At 36.9% G+C, this 16,426-nt stretch overlaps 1 non-coding gene across 1 annotated transcript; it reads left to right on the top strand.

Annotated features, from left to right (window-relative positions):
• The first annotated feature begins 2,272 nt into the window (after positions 1 to 2,272).
• On the top strand, positions 2,273 to 2,344 carry TRNAT-CGU (transfer RNA threonine (anticodon CGU)). The gene has a single exon. It is a non-coding gene; the product is annotated as a tRNA-Thr (tRNA).
• The last annotated feature ends 14,082 nt before the right edge of the window (positions 2,345 to 16,426 follow it).

Here is a 16,426-nt window from a genome sequence, read left to right as displayed (position 1 = left end):
GCGTGTTGTCAAGGCTCCAAGTACTCGTTCGACGCTTCACTGCTAGTCGTATGAGGATATAGACCAGTCAATGTTGCTTTAAAGTAACGGTGGGTTGGTGGCACGTCTAAATTGAAGTCGGATAATAGATTAGTATCTACATGAGGAAGTTCGGTAGCAAGGTAACGCACTTTTAAGGTTGATATTGTTACACATGATTTAAAATTATCTCGATTAAATATGTTAACTAATTTCTTCTGATATGTTTCATACTGCATATTTTTTGCGAATAAACTAAAACAATTGTCAGAATTTTATATTTTTGACGATTCGACTGTCCAGTCTGGAAATCATTTTCAAAAAAACTTAAATAAGTTTTATAATAAACTAAATAATAAAATTTCTACAATCTGTAAAATAATGTCATTGTCAATTGAGAGAAAAATATAATATTTTCAGGTTATAACAGTTTTATATTTATAAGTTTTTTTTGAAAACGATTGCCGGACTGGAGGTGGAAACGCAAAAACATATAATTTTGAAATTTGAAAAAAAAATAATTTGAATTTTGAATTTGAATTTGAAAAAAATAATAATGGGTTAAGGGAATAGTACCACATATGTCAAATAATGTTATGTACTATGCAGTATCTGCCTTACTAATATTTTTCATTTGTTATTTTTCGCGGCGAATGTTATTATGTCTTCATACTTTCGAATAAAAGTGTCTGAATGGAGAGTTATTAACGTCAACGACAGATGTATTAAATCGATAGGTGCATCACTGTAGCAGGCGATTAATATCGACAAGCGGAAGAAAAATTTCAAGTCGAAAAGGATGAAGTAAGCAGAACAGACGAAACAGATGACAGCAAAGCTGAACCATCACCTTTTGAACCAACAACATGAATTGTTAAATTTGTTTAAATATATTTTTTCGTAGTCTATTCAATTGTAGATTGTAATCAATTACCTTTTCAATTGGGATCTTCAGACGGTGTGTGGTGGTGGTGGAATGTGTAGATGGTCATATTAGTTGTATCCGTTTCTAAAACCAGTTCCAGATTGATACTCAAAATCTAGCTAACAACTGACATCAGAATATATTTTGGAGAAACAGTGGAGAAGTACAATCATACAATTATTTGGTATACTATGGACATGAAAGCATATACTCTTACTGAGACAATGTATAAAAGACTTCAGACTTTCATGTGACTTACTGCAGACATGAACGGAGAGAGTGACGAATCAAGCAGTTTTACAACGTCTAAACAAAGTAAGGGAAGTTTTGAATACCATAAAAAGAAGAAACTTGAAGGACTTCGTTTACGAGATGAGAAGTCCGAAATATGAACTACCACATGTAATTATTCAGAGGAAAATAGAAGAGACCCGTGGTCACGACCGACTACGAAGAGTATCCTGGCTCACCAACCTCCTCCAGTTGTATGGAATTAGCACTGGGACACAGTATGTTACTAAAGAAAGCTTTCTTTTAGCCTTAAAATGTGACTACGATGAAGGTCCACATTGCGAGCAAAGTAAAGATCATGTGATTGGACTTATGTTCTTAAAGGACAGGGCACATGGGCGCCGGCATGGATGTTCAAGGGAGTGAATTTGCACCCTCCTGTCCGTACAGAAAGTACATAAGTATACATGTATGATTCTATATTTATGTTGGTTAATAGTATGTGTAGATGCAGATACACCCAACTGAAAAAAAATCCTGCTGAAGGCACTTAAAGAAGAATAAGAAACATACTTCTTGCACTGATATCCTTACCAAAAAAATCATAAGGTATTTTAAGCTAAAATAATACGCTCTGTTGTATAATATATGAAAATTTTGTGAAAGTGTTACCTTTGCTTGGAAATAATTCTACAGATTTAGTGACATGTTAACATTATATGTAATGATAGTTGCATACGTCGAAGTAATGCCCTAAAATGCATTTGAATTTTACTCGATTTGCTAAACATGTATTACCTTATTAGAATTTTGTATTTATTGGATATAATACAACAAAAATAAGTTTAAAATTAATCAAATTACTTTTTTATCACTTAATGATCTATTTTGACGTAAAGAAACTGGTACTCTTTATGGTTCAACAAACAAAATAAATATGAAGCTAACGATTGTAATTTTTTGTAATTGATGTTTAAAGTTATTTTATCTGCTTTTATAATGATTTTATATTACATGCAATTATTAAAATATTGAACCAAAATTGAATTAATTTATTGAAGTAGATATTAAGTAGTTTTTGATAAACAGTGTACATGAGCCTCTTTAGCTCAGTGGTAGAGCACTGGTCTCGTAAACCAGGGGTCGTGAGTTCAAACCTCACAGGAGGCATATAACTTTTTTGTTTTTTTTTGCAAGAAAAATGAATATCTAAATTTAATGGAACATAATAATTATCAACTGATTAATGCCGAATCGTAAAATTAAGTTAGTAAATATTTTGAAAATAATGAGTAAAATATTGACTTAAACACCTTGTAAACATGGATGTAAAGTTCTCAAGAGCTACATGTATTGAGTGTTATTAATAATTGTGGTATGTTTTATCTTTCGCTATATATTTTAACTTAAATATTTTACTTGGGTGGCCTCTTTCTTATTATTTTTCTTATAAGATGATTTCTTACTTTTTTATTACTTTGTAATTTTTTCTGTATTCCATTCTCTTTCTTAATTAATTTCTTGTATTCTTCATATTTGTCATAATAAAGACTTGTGTCTCTTAGTCCACATCTAAATCTGGTGTAGAAAGTTAGATAACTGGTGGTTACCAATCGAATATTTTTAAAACTGTTCAATTTGTAATAATGTTTTTATCGGAAGTTACGTTTAAATAGCTTTAAGATTTTATAAATTTTGACGTATAATTTTGGTAACTTACTAAACCATGATTATAATAAACTTATGCTTTACTTTTAAATGTAGCTCGGTGTAATAGTTATTTTTCTTCTTCTTGTTTAAGATTTTGCGATCTATTTAGGCCAATTCGTCCCTTCAATATTTCTTGGGCGGTTGATTTGGGCTTTTTATTTATTCTTCGATTCCTTTCCTTGCGTGAGCTTCCAACTTATTTTCTTGTTCGGTCGTGTTCCTATCTTTGTCTTTCACTTCATTACGTCTTACGTTTTACAGTTCCTATGCATTTTTTTCTTAATTATTACATTCTTATTATTAAATTAATTTCGTCTACTCTATTCATTCTTTTGACTTTATCACTGTCTGTTCTCTGACGAAAATGTCGATAAGATATTGGACATTTCTGACATATTAGGTTAGAGTTCAGATTGTCTCATTAAGAAGATCCAGACTTGCGTCCCAATACAAGAAATGCACTTTTGGCCATACGCAAAAATACTGCACAAAACAACCATGATGTATTACCATTAATTACCACTGACCATTAATTTTGAAATGCCTAAAACTGCCCAACAAAAACGTATCCACTGTAGAGAAGAACGTCCAGCTAACTATGGAGAATGCGGGGTAGCAAAAGAAATGCATAAGTTAAAAAAAATAAAATAAGAAAACCAGCGTGTCTAAGCAGCCGCAAAGGATGCAACAACAGAAACCAACCAAGAGAAAAAACCCACAGAAAAGCTGCTATATATAGCTATTAATTAAAACTACTAACTGAAATCAGAGCGTTTCCGTTGAGGGTACTTTCCAACAAATATTGGTGACATTAACCAAAATGGATGAGCACATTTCTAGATTAGAATATAACGTAAAAGTAGCTATTCCTAAAAACTTTCATATCAAATAGACTGATGATAATGGAATGGAATGGACTACTGCAGCATCTGCAAGAATTGCAGACTGTCCTAGATATTGAAAATATTTATATGTCTTATTTTTCAAACACACTTTACAAATGAAGCCTTCATTAGTTTTTAAGCGTATGAAGGATACTATTTGGAATAGTATTTAATATTTATTTACATATTTTGCTTTTAATATTTTTAATTACTGTATTTGATTAATGTATTATAATATGGCCTTACAGTATATTATTTTATTGTAGTATGATCTTGTTTACTTATATATTTTAATTACTTATTATTATATCTCTACATTATCTTCTTTTAAATTCTCACTTTTAAAGTGGCTAACAAATATGGTGGTCTAGTTCTGAGAAACCACTTTTCCTCAATTCTCCCGAAAGCATAAACGCTTTTAAAATATAAAATTTCACATTTGCCGCCATTTGCCTGACTCAACATTCTTCATCCGAAAGAATTAAAGGCTAAGGCCCATAAACTTTTCGGAAAAAGTCAAAATTTACTAGAGGAAAGCGAACAACATTCCAACGTCAACAGTACAAACACGCCCCAGATTGAGACTCTCAATCTACATGTAAAGCAAATTCCTGAAGCATCAGAGATAATTGAAGCTCCAATTCGACCGACTCTGTAATCTACAAGTCGAGGAAAATGAGCATAGCCATCATGAAGACACGGATGAGGCCCTTAAAAGGAAAAAAGACGTAAATGACATACGAGTCGAGTTTTGACCTGGCTCAGTCTCCTGAAGCGATAGTTGTTGTTCCTCAAGTCAAGCTGGTGATTCAGATGCAGCAGTAGAACTCAGAGAAGAAAAATATGAAATCCACATTAAGCGTTCCCAAACTAGATTAAGGTTATCGGTAGCAGCCGGACACGGCACAACTCCTTTCAAAAGAGATGATGAAGGCAAATTTATTTCTAGAGATGGTCCGGCCAATTTAGCAGGATTGCAAGTAGGTACAGTTATAAATGCAACTTTAGATATTTTTATATGTAGATGTTGCGTGGTCGTAGAATAGAATTAAATTTTTGCGTTTTATAAAATTGCGTCTATATTCTTTCTTTTTACTGTAGCAGGAGGCAAAGGCTCCCAATTTTTCAAGGCTGATTCTGGCGCCATCTACATATCGACACAAGATATGGAAATGGCAATAACATGGTAAAAAAATAATAACATTTATAAGCTACGCCCAATGTTCCCCTATTTTACAATTACATGTATTCTATTCCATTATTTATTATTTTAATTAAATAATTAAGCAAAAATACCGTTCAATATATCCTACTTTAATTAGATACCATAGAACGTTACCTCCTGATAATACAACCAGAGGTGATAGTGCTATTACATTAAAATAAACTGTCAGAAATCATTAACTAATAAGACAAAACTAATAAGAAAAAGAAATGTTTCAAGTTAATTCAGTAAGTATGAGTAGGTATTGAAACAAAATCTTTTGATTTAGAAAGGTTGTGAAACTGTTTTCTTGTGGCATGTCTAAGTTAAATATTGTGAAGAATATTTTAAACATTCTGAGAAAATGTATAACCAATAAGCTGTTAATCTTCTTCTTCGCGTGCCATATCAGAATTATCCGACGTTGGCGATCACCATTGCGAAGGATTCTCGATCTTCTGCAATATGGAATAATTGTCCTGCATTTGTTATCTCTGTCCATTCACGAATGTTTTTTAACCAAGAAACTTGTTTATTTAACGGTCTTTAGCAGTTATCTATCTTTGTTGACGCTCCTTAGTACTTCTTCAATAGTTTTCCTTGCTGTCCAAGGTATCTTCAGCATTCGTCTATGAACCCACATTTTCAATGCTTCAATTTTGTTCATGATCGATACTTTTAGCGTCCACACTTCTGCACTTTACAAAAGTACGGACCAAACATAACACTTAACCATTCTTTGTCTTAGTTCTAAACTGAGATGATTATTGCAAAGAACTGACTTCATTTTCATAAAAGTAGTTTTAGCCATTGCTATTCTACGTTTTATTTCTATGTCTGGATCCCGTTATCACAGTTCCCAAATATGTCATTTTCTGGACTTTCTCAACTTGGACTCCGTTTAATTGAAGCTTTGCATCGGGATGTGGGTCACGACTAAACACTAAAAATTTGGTTTTGTTTGAGTTTATTTTATGCCCATTTCCTCTCCTACCTCGTGAATACGATCAAGCAGAATTTGAAGACCTTCAATAATATCTAAAAGAATTACTGTATCGTCTGCATATCTAATCACATTAAGTAGTTCCTCGTTGATTTTTATTCCATAGGGTTGTCTCTCAAGTGCCTTTTTAAATAACTGATCCGAGTAAACATTGAACAATGTTGGCGACAAAATGCAACCTTGTCTGACTCCTCGTTGTATGGAAATTTCATCAGTGTAAATTTTTCCAATCTCCAATTCCAACTCCAATTTTTACGATAGCAGTTTGATTCCAGTACAAATTTTTAATGACACGAATATCCTTGTCATCTATTCCGATATTTTTCAGTTTTTGCATTAATTTTACATGCTATACTTTATCGAATGCCTTTTCGAAGTCCACGAAACATGCAAATACATCTTTTCTTTGGTCACAGCATTTTTGTAATAGGATGTTAAGCGCAAAAAGTGCCTCCCTGGTTCCCATAGCATTTCTAAAACTAAATTGGGTATCTTCGAGATCTTCTTCGCCTTTGCGTCTAATTCTGTTGAGAAGTATTCTTAGGAAAATTTTAATAGTGTGGCTTATTAGGCTAATTAATCGATATTCTGAGCATTTTCTTGCATTGTGTTTTTTAGGTATTGCGACAAAGATGGATTTGAGCCAATCTATGGGAATCACTCCGGTGTTATATATTGAATTAAAAAGTCTTACTACTACTTTTATGTTATCATCCTATATTAGTTTCAGCAACTCAGTTGGTGTATCATCTGGACCACAAGCTTTTCTAATTTTAGCATTATTAATAGCGTGTTCTACCTCGCATTTCATAATTTCTGGGCCGTCAGTACAACGTTTCCAACGTAATTGGGGTTTGTTTCATAGTTAAAATTCACTCTGTATACATACATTGGAGTTTTTTGTTTTCAGAAGAAAATGAAAACTATTTGAAGAGTTTTGTTTTAATTTGATAAGTTTTATACAACGATTGAACTATTAACATGATATATTTATTAAATACATTTATTAATTTAAAATATAATATTTTACATTAATAAATATATTCCACAACTACAATAATTGTTGGTAATACTTTCATAGCTTTTTATGTTATTGAGACCTTATTATATTTGTATGAAGTTGCAATATTTTATTGCGCCAGTCCTGTCACTTCCCCTCGCAGCATTAGCATTTCATTGTTCGTTCTGGGAAATCTCCAGCGATTCGCGCGAAACCATCACTCCACTGCTCTTCCTGCGGCAGCAGGAATAGCAGGATACCGAAGCGACTGGCTTCACCGCGCATCACGACGGCATTATCGACGCGAGGGAAAAGTTTTTGGGGAACAGCAAAAAGCGCAGTCTCTATGGGAAATGGTCTAATCCAATCGAAAGTAATATAAACTAAAGATCCTGGAGATGTAAATACGGAGACAAAGAGGGTGCAAGTATTAAAAGGCTGGGAGAGATTACAATCGATGCGGCCCAAAAATAACAGTAATGATTTTTTATTTATTTTACGCATATTTTTTCTTTTACCTGTACTATATGTTCTACATTATGGACATTTCTTCACAAAAGTCGAAACTTGGTCATCGTGTCATAGAATAGGAACGTTGTGATTTGTATGAAGCGTACATTTATCGATGGATTCTGATAATTCTGAATATGGACATATTTGGTCTGAAAATTTTTAAGGAAAATTACTATTATATATATATATATATATATATATATATATATATATATATATATATATATATATATATATATATCTTCTTCTTATATTCTTCCTCTTTATAGGCAATTCTGCTTGTTCATTGGTTGCTACTCTATCTTTTGCGCGGTCGTACGATACTTCTGTTGATTTGTGATTTATCTTCTGTTATGTTAACTACACGGGTCTCCCCCATTTCGCTTATGTGGTTATTCCATTCTTTTTTTTTTATTTAGTGCCTATTCGTATGTATACGTTACATTTTCGTCGAATGTCTTCACTCCTGTTTTGATCTCTCAGCGTATTTCCTGTAATTCTTCTTAGTACTATCATGTCTGCCGTTTCCAGTAGTCTTTGTGTTGTGACTTTGTCGGGTCTTGTTTCTGACGCATATGGTTGATCATATGCAAATGATGTGTTAAGACTATTGGTCTTACACTGGCTTTATAAACTCTTGACTTCATCTCAGTGTTTGTATGTCGGTTTCATCATATAGGCTTGTTAATGCATCCTGCGTCTAGTTGCTTTTTGTGCTTGATCTCTAACTTCTTTGTCCAGGTCACCGTAACTGGTCAGTGTAATTTCAACATATTTTATTTCCATTACTTGTTCAAAACTGATGCCATCGAGTTCTATTTTACATCTGATTGGTTGTTTGCTGATTAGTATTGTTTTAGTTTTCTGAGTTGAGACTATCTTATTAAATTCTTTTGCTCTTATATTAAATCTGTGGTCTAGTCTTTGCTGTAGTCTAGTCTGTGCGTAACAGCAGTAACAAGTATTTTTACTTTTTTATTTCCTATTTCCTCTTCTTTTGTTGACATTTTTGATGATTTCATCCATGATTAAATAAAGAGCATAGCACTCAATAACTCCCCTTGTCTTATTCCGCTGCCTATGTCTCTAGGTTCTATAAGTTATCCATCTATTCTCACTTCCATTTTGTTATTTCGGTAAATGTTATCAATAGTTTTTATGATATCTAGAGGAACTTCTCTATTATATAGAAGATGGATTACATCTTTGAGTTTTACTCTGTCGAATGCTTTCTTTAAGTCAATCAGACACAGAAATGCTGGTCTATTATTCTCTAGCAGTAATTTGTTTATAAAGAATATTGCATCTGTACACGATCTTCCAGTACGAAAACCCTATTGTTCATCTATTAAACTTATCCTCTGATTCATTAGTTCTTGTAAAGTTTAGTTTTTCCTTAGTCGTGATTATAGTAGGTATATCGATTTTTATCTAAAGAAGTTGCAGTGTGGTTTCGTCTTTGTAATCCTGCAATTTCTTTAACATGTTTATGCAGGTTGAAAAGGTTGAATTTGTTCTGAAGATCTTTGATTTCTGTACATTTTTCTTCACAAGTTTGTTTTTTTCGTGTCCTGTTTGGTGATCACTTTGTGAAAGATTATTTATTTGGGAGATGCTTTGTTCTTGGCTTGTCCCATCCTATCCGGTATCTGGTCGCTCATCAAACTATCTATCTTCTTCCAACTCTCCCTTCTTTCTTAGTTTCTTCAAAGTAACTTCAATATGTTGGTAGAAGGTTTCTATTTCATCTTATGTTGTGTTTCTCGTTTGCACATATACCTGAATCAAATTTACTTTTGTTCAGAATGTCCTTATTTGTAGCAGCATCAATATTTCTGAAATTGCTACAAAACCCCCGACTAATTTGTTGACTTACGTATCAACAATAATTGCTACTCCACGTCTCCGTGTTTCTAGAGTAATATAAGCTACCAGTTTTTGTTGAAAGTTTCACTGTTCCACAAGGTTTCACATATATATTTTTATGTAGGTAAATTTTTTCTATCTTCTTTCTTTATTTGACAAGAATGTTTAAGGTTAATGACCTGAGAGGCCTTGTCTACTCCTGTATCCAGTATCTTTGTTACCTTTAATACTTATTGCTATTGTTGTGAATTTATTAAAAGGTTCAATATTTATAACACTTACGGATTTAATTTATTTCTTTATTTATTTTAACTTATCTGACAATAATTTATTATATCCGTACGTGACAAATTCGCGTGCGCGGATCTTGAGAATTAACTGTTCCTTCCAAATCAAATGTCCTTTATATATGCCATTGCCTTTACGCTAGAATCATCGAACAGCCTTCTCGATTTGCGGCGAAATTATAACGGTAAGGCAAACGGGTATTTTTTTACATCGGCTCGACCGTTTCTGGAAGGTCCATTCAGGTAAATTTCTGCCGGCTAATAGAATACTCTCGTAAAATCTAAAAACAGAACACATTAGTCATAATATTTACGGTTATTTTAGGCCAGGATAATTATCGTAACATTGCCCCCCTCTTAAAAGATGGTTCCTCCTGGAACCTTGTCGGGACTGAAACCGGAACTGTATGCTGGTATCGGCAACTGGACCCTTTTTTACAACTTCCAGTTGTATAAAAATGACAAGGGACGGTTTTCTCTCCGCACCAGTAACTATGCGGATTGCAACAGACTAACACCTGGACTTCGGTGTCTTTAAAGATCTCCTCCACCATATTTCGGATAACCCTCCAATCTAATTGGCGGCACTCCAACTTTGGCATGGCTAACTTTTGCACGTCGGACTCTAGTACGTGCTCTCTCAATTGAAGTAAGGCTTCCCACACATCTCGGTAGGTAGGTTGGTCACGGGCAGTGTCTTTTGTTACCAGGTAGAAAAGGTAACGTGATGCATCTTGGAGTTTCAAGGTTTTACCGGGAGCTGGCACCTGGCATTGAAGTTCTGTAACTCGACCAAACTTCCTTCGAAAGACGGATGCCAACCCTGGTGCGTCTTTGATACTGGCCGGGATGGTAAGGGCCAGCGAGTAGTCATCGGGGAGCGCGAGTAGATCTTGCTTTTCTTCAGTGGTAACACCATGTCTTGCTTTACCGGTACCTCCATAGGCACCCATGAATTCCTCAAACGTGAGGTCAGACACGTCTTGGACTTGGTTTACTTCCACTTCTTCATCTACGTCGTGGTCACCTTCGAAAGACGCCAGCCGGTTATGGTGTACTATCATCGGCTTTCCCCTCGGAATCTTGCTTATTCGGTAGATGACATCGTTGATCTTCTCCATGATGAGGTATGGACCTTCCCAAAACTGCTGCAATTTGGGAGAACAACCTTTTCGCTTCTTGGGATTATACAGCCATACTTTGTCGTTCTTCTTAAAGCAACCCTTTTCGGCTTGTGTATCGTACCGTTTCTTCATTCGGTCGCTAGCGATCTGAAGGTGGGAACGGACCAACTCATGTACATCGTCCATTCTTCTTCGTAATTCGATCACATAATCTTCACCTGCTACATCTTCTCCAGGTCGACACCCAAATTCTAGATCACAAGGTAGTCGCATTTCGCGTCCGAATAGGACTCTGGCTGGTGTCTGGCCCGTTGATTCGTTAACAGCAGATCTGTAGGCCATTGTGAAGAACGGAAGGTATTGGTCCCAGTCTCGCTGATGATCCGACACCATCTTTGTCAAATACTTGCCAACTGTCCTATTCATTCGTTCTACCATACCATCCGATTGCGGATGATACGCGGTAGTTCTTGTTTTCTTCATGCCTAGTCTATCACATATTCCTTGGAATAGATCACTTTCAAAGTTCCTGCCTTGGTCACTATGGATCTCCAAAGGCACTCCAAATCGGCTGATATATTCTTGGATCAACTTATCTGCAACGGTGGCGGCCTTCTGGTCTGGAAGTGCATAAATCTCGACCCACTTAGTGAAGTAATCCATTACTACCAACATGTACTTGCCCCCATTTTCACTTTCTGGAAATGGCCCTGCAATGTCCAAAGCTATTCTTTCAAACGGGCTTCCAACATTATATTGTCTCATAGGAGCTCTCCTTTTCCGGTGAGGCCCGTTACTCGTAGCACAAATAGTACATTTCTTACACCAGTCTTTTACGTCGTCGGAACTGTTCATCCAATAAAACCGTTCCCGAATTCGCTGAAGGGTTTTCCTTACACCAAAATGCCCTCCCGATGGACTGTCGTGTAACTGACGAAGTACTTCGGCTATTCTGCTCTTTGGGATCACCAACTGTCTTCTTTTCTCTGAACCGTCATCATTTTCCAGGACTCGTTTGAGCAAGCCATCTTCGATGATAAATGAGTCCCACTGGGCCCAATACGTCTTAACTACTGAGCATAGGTTTGATATTTCCTGCCAAGGTGGTCGACGGTTTTCCTCTTTCCATTTTCGGATTTTCTGTATAACTGGATCTCTCTCTTGTTCTTCCCTTATCTTAGTAGGCGTCCAGTCGTCGTTGACAATCGTCGTTCTTAGCACTGCTGCTTCCTTGGATTCCGTTTTGTTGCAGTGGGAACACTCTGCGGGGCATGGCCTTCTGGAAAGAGAATCAGCATTTCTGTGGCTAACTCCGGCTCGGTGCTCAATCTTAAAATCGTATTCTTGGAGTCGTTCGATCCACCTGGCTATCTGACCCTCTGGATTCTTAAACTGCATCAACCACTTAAGGGCGGCATGGTCGGTTCGGATTAAAAACTTCCTTCCATAGAGGTATTGATAGAAGTGCTCTACTGATTTAACTACTGCTAGAAGTTCTCTTCTCGTGACGCAATAATTCCGCTCAGGTTTTGAAAGAACTTTACTAAAATATCCGAGGACTCGTTCCTGTCCTCCTTGAATCTGAGACAGCACTCCTCCAATTCCCACATTACTTGCATCCGTATCTAAGATGAACTCTCCTTCTGGCAGTGGATACCCCAAAATTGGTGCTGTTATTAAATGCTTTTTCAACGTTTCAAAGGCATTTTGGCAGTCTATATCCCAGCGGTATTCTCTTGCTTCCTCTGTAAGTCGCGTTAATGGCTTAGCGATATCTGCAAACTTCTTAATAAACCTCCGGTAGTAAGTACATAGTCCAAGAAAACTTCTCACTTGATGTTTGTCAGTTGGTTTTGGCCATTCCTTAATGGAATCGATTTTTCCCTTATCCACGGCCACTCCTTCTTTACTGACTATATGACCCAGATAATTGACTTTACCTTGAAATAGCTGGCACTTCTTGGGGTTTAGCATCAATTGGGCAGCTTTAAGTCGATTAAAAACGTTTTCTAAATTCCTCAAATGATCTTCGAATGTCTCCCCCAAGACGATTATGTCATCTAAATAAACCAGGCATGTTTTCCAAGATAACCCTCTCAACACATTTTCCATAAGCCTCTCAAATGTCGCAGGAGCATTACAAAGTCCAAATGGCATAACGTTGAATTGCCACAATCCAGATCCTGTGGTGAAGGCTGTCTTTTCTTTATCGACTGGGTCCATTTCTACCTGCCAGTATCCAGACTTCAAATCTAAAGTAGAAAACAATTTACTTCCAGCCAATGTGTCCAACGTGTCATCGATCCGAGGCAGAGGATAACTATCTTTCTTGGTAACGTTGTTCAGCAAACGGTAATCCACACAGAACCTCGTCGTTCCGTCTTTCTTCTTAACCAGGACCACCGGAGAGACCCATGGACTCGTAGAAGGTTCTATCACCCCGTCTTTCTTCATTTCCTGAACAATCGTTTCAGCTTCCTCTCTCTTCGCCTGTGGTAATCGTCGAGCTGTTTGACGAATTGGCTTAGCATTACCAGTATCAATTTTATGCTTAACAACGGTAGTTCTTCCCGTCTTTCCTCCTTTCGGTACGAAAATATCACGATACTGCCGAAGAAATTCCCTTAATTTCCTTTTCTCCATCTGATTTAGAGACTGTCCTGCAACTGCAACCATTTGGTCGAATTTGTCGTTGGAATTATCAGATGTTGTCGCCTGACGAATTATGGATGTCACAGGTACACAAGTTCCTACTTTTGTCTCTTTCTTTATGGTCACTGGGTAGTCGTTGACATTGATAAGTCTCACAGGAATTTCTTTAGCCGAAGTCACCAATTCCTTTCCAATTATGATTCCACGGCCAACATCATCGTCGTGGTTCCAAGGCTCCATCATAACAGGTCTCCCTTCGTCTACAATTCCCTGTAGTCGCGCTACTATGATCGTTTCGCTTCTCGCAGGCACGACTGTATCTTCTGTAATGGCTGCTTGCACAGTGTTGTCATTATGTGGATGGAGAAATACCTCCTCGTTGCCAACTTTGATTACCTTATTCTTAAAATCCAATTGGAATCCATGCATATTCATTACGTCCATTCCTAATATAACATCCTCTTCGATGTCAGCAACTATAACAGTATGGACAAACTTTTCTGCCCCAATTCCCAATTGTACCTGGATTTCTCCATGAATGTTGGCATTTTCGCCTGTAGCGGTCCGAAGTCGTAACCTCGTTGGTAACAGTTTCTTTCGGCTGTTTATAACTGTCGGGCGTATAATGGTTCTGGTCGCTCCGGTATCCACCAACAACGTATGCTTTTTACCATTTATGTCTCCATCTACATATACACTATCTTCACGACATTTCAAAGAAGCTATTAGTATGAGAGGGTCTTTGGAAAAGTTCTGGGTCGAAGCTGCCCCCCTAAGGCTGACCCGTTCTAGTTTTCCTGATGGTGAGTTTCTTGATTTGCGTCGTACCTAGGGTGCTTACAGGAGCTTCGTACGTGTCCTATTTCGCCACAATTCCAGCATCTGATGGTCTTCGTTTTCTTGTATGTCATGCTTTTCATCATATTAACGAGCTGGTCAAGTTTATCTTCATCTCCTTCCTCTTTTACAGTCCTAACTTTACTGTACCCGCCAGAGGCCTGCGTAGCTGACTCGTATTCGAGGGCGGCGGATAGGACATCAACCAGCGTCTTGTGACGAGCTAATCGCAGTGTTCTCTGCATTTCATGATCACGAAGACCATCAATAAACGTTTGAACGGCCAATTTTTCCATCATGTCTTCGGGAGCTGTTGGATAAGCATATCGTACTAATCTGGCAATATCTACCTCATATTCTTGAAGAGCCTCATCTTTCTTCTGTCTACGATTTTTAAGCTGTGACTGATATACATGCTCCAAATGTTCGTGGCCATATCGCATATTTAACCTCTTCTTCAGTTGTTCGAAATCATCGGTCTCCTCTACGGCTATGGTCTGAAGCACATCTAAGGCATCTCCTCGAAGGGCGATAGTCAGGTTTACAGCCTTTTCTTTTTCAGACCATCCATTTGCTCTTGCGGCTGATTCGAACTGTTTCATGTAGTTGTTCCATGATGATTTTCCGTCGAAAGTTGGGACTTTAACATGAATAGAACCTCCACTTCCTTCAAATTTCGGCCGTGTCTCCAACTTAAATTTCGTCTCGTCTTCTTTTATCTCCACTGTAATCGGATTGTTACCTCTCTCTGCTGTCCCTGTTTCCTCCATCTTCCTTTCCATCTCTTTCCATATCTTTTCTTCGAAGGCCAACATATCGGCAGCAACTTGGTTTTTTAACGAAGACACTCTATCGTCAAGAGCAGATATCTCTGAAGTGACTTTAGAGATGTTAGCAGAAACTTTGCTTTCCAGAGAAGAAATCTCGTTAGAAACTTTGCTTTCTAAAGAAGCGATGTCGCCGGATACTTTGTTCTCCAATGATGCGATGTCGCCGGAAACTTTGGCTACATCACCAGAAACTTTGGCTACATCACCAGAAACTTTGGCTACATCAGAAGAAACTTTCGAAATCGACGAGAGGACAGCATCATGCTTGTCTTCAAATATATAAGTTTCTGGATCTAGTCCTTCTTCTAGCAAAGCGTTCTTTAGTCGTTGGACTAACTCAGCCTTTTTTCCGGTAGAAGCTAATTCTCTGTCTTCGAGATGTCTTCTTAAATTCGTCACTGTGAGCTCATAAATCGTAGCCATTTTCACAATTTATTTTACGTATTCACTTGTATTATTATTATAAGTCTAATTTATGTTCGATCTCACTCTGACACCATTTGTTGTGAATTTATTAAAAGGTTCAATATTTATAACACTTACGGATTTAATTTATTTCTTTATTTATTTTAACTTATCTGACAATAATTTATTATATCCGTACGTGACAAATTCGCGTGCGCGGATCTTGAGAATTAACTGTTCCTTCCAAATCAAATGTCCTTTATATATGCCATTGCCTTTACGCTAGAATCATCGAACAGCCTTCTCGATTTGCGGCGAAATTATAACGGTAAGGCAAACGGGTATTTTTTTACATCGGCTCGACCGTTTCTGGAAGGTCCATTCAGGTAAATTTCTGCCGGCTAATAGAATACTCTCGTAAAATCTAAAAACAGAACACATTAGTCATAATATTTACGGTTATTTTAGGCCAGGATAATTATCGTAACACTATGATGATTATACTGGAAATATCCCGTTGGATCTTTAACGCGGTAATTTCTCCTTGCCTTCAGTATCATCATACCGTTGGCCATTTGTTTAAGTCATCCAATATAAAGAGAGGAATTACCTACGCTCAAAATTGGGTATGACACATTAAGAAGATGCACTTTCGAGACCGATTAGTCAGTCTCAGGACTTTGTCAAGAGTGTTTTAACTTAGATCTTCACCCGAAAAGGTTGGTCAATTAGTGGGAATTGGTTATACCTGCAAAAATTCCGTAAATTTTTCACCATATCTGTCTACCTTCATTTAGGATCCTGCAGAACCATAGAGTTAGAGGTGTGTGAGAATTGGACCCATAAGTGAGAGTCTTCATAGAATGTCGTTAGATGTGGCCGTTCCAATAAAAGAGGGTATCTCTGTAATACAACACCTACTTTTTCACCCACAGCG

Source organism: Diabrotica undecimpunctata, chromosome 4 (assembly GCF_040954645.1).
Source record: "Diabrotica undecimpunctata isolate CICGRU chromosome 4, icDiaUnde3, whole genome shotgun sequence".
Taxonomy (NCBI): domain Eukaryota; kingdom Metazoa; phylum Arthropoda; class Insecta; order Coleoptera; family Chrysomelidae; genus Diabrotica; species Diabrotica undecimpunctata.
This window is presented reverse-complemented; position numbering and strand designations above follow the sequence as displayed.